Raw genomic sequence first — 1802 nt, 5'->3', positions numbered from 1 at the left:
AATATAGTAATTATATCTAGCTTAGTAAACTACTTAGCCTTAGAGATATGCTCCAGGGTCTTATTAATTAATAGAAGTAGATAATAGTCTTTCTTAGTAATTATATTTAGTATATAGTAATTAATATAGAATTATAGTCTACCCCCTAGCTTATAGGTAAATAGTATAGGTGCTATAGTAGCTAAGCTACTTATATAGATAAAGCTCTTCTTAAGTAGCTCTATTAATATCTTCTATAGTACTAGTAGTTCTCTATAAGATATACTATATAGAGATCCCTATAAGGGCTCTATTATCTTATTCTTTTTATTCTTAACTAGCTTAATTTAATAGTCTACTTCTAGATAGTATAGTAGTAGCTTATTAGCCTTCTCTCTATTAAATATCTCTAGGAACTTATAATAGTAAGCTAGGAGCTTTATAGCTAGATTAGTATACTTCTTAATCTATAAGGCCTTCTTAATATTCTTAATACTAGTAATAAAGATCTATATAGTCTTATCTTTCTTATACTACTAGTTATAGATTATAAACCCTTATATATTAATCTACTTTACTACTAGTTTTAGCTTATTCTTAATACTTTTAATAGTAAAGCTATTAGTAAATTATAACTAGGGTTTCTTTACTTTAATAATTACTCTCTAGTCTGCTATTTATAGGATCCCTAAGATTAGGTTAGTTCTATCTTCTAACTTTAGTACTATATATATATAAATAATATATTAATAGTTACTACTAATATTTAGTAAGAAGCAGGTAATAGTTAAGATAATACTTCTTATTATATTAGTATAGTTCTTAAGATAAATAGGTTTAATCTTAATCTRCTCTAGTTATAGCTTCTRGGTRAAGYATTYAGCYATRAYTATATAAGATATATATCTAGTATTAGRTAGAATTCTATAATTATATTCTTTATTAATAATTCTAGATATAATAAATTTAGAGGTGTTAAATCTAATAGCCTATTAAAATTTTCTATAATTAGTAAGTATATCTTCTTTAGGGTATAGGTAATACTAGYTTTTTAGTTATATTAACTATTTAATAGGCCCCTGTGAGAGTCTTTTTATAGAAGTAACTAGTTTTCTAGCTTACTATCTTTATTAATAGGCTCTAGGGACTATTTACCTTCTTTATCTTTAAGTATAGGCTCTATAGCCTAAGTAATATAGGGCTAGTTCCCCCCTTTATTCTATAGAGAGATAGTCCTAAGATACTAGTATCTCTTAATTATATAGTTAGAGGCTCTGTAGCACAAGCATCTATCCTTAGTCTAATAATAAGATTATTTAGTTTTATTAACCTATTTTATATATTAATACTGATAAGCTAGAGTTATAGTAGTTAGTTCTTAATCTATAGAGTTACTAGGGCCTAGTGTACTTAAGACTAGGTTTATTAAGAGTATAGGAATATAAGTAATATAGCTATAATTTATAGTCTATATATTTCTTCTATACTATTTAGCTTAAGCTGCTCCCTGTATATAGAAAGCTTTAATTTAGTCTATAATTATTTATAACTATTAGTAATATCCTTTAAAACTTACTTCCTTAGCTATACTAAAGAGTTATATTTATATTTCTATATTTAGGGTATTATTAATAAAGATTTATTTTATATTATTAGTCTAATTATAATCTCCTGCTTTTATTAGTAGCTAGTTAAAGTCTACTAGTATATTATAAAAGGGATAGTTACCCTATTATAGATAGTATAGTTCTTCTATAGCTTTCTTAGGATAATTCCTATCCTAGAATATAAGGTTAAGCTAGCTAATTATATAATCTAGATTA

Source organism: Aspergillus viridinutans, assembly GCF_018404265.1.
Source record: "Aspergillus viridinutans IFM 47045 DNA, scaffold_9, whole genome shotgun sequence".
NCBI lineage: Eukaryota > Fungi > Ascomycota > Eurotiomycetes > Eurotiales > Aspergillaceae > Aspergillus > Aspergillus viridinutans.
The sequence above is the reverse complement of the archived record's forward strand: the minus strand, read 5'-3'. Positions refer to the sequence as shown.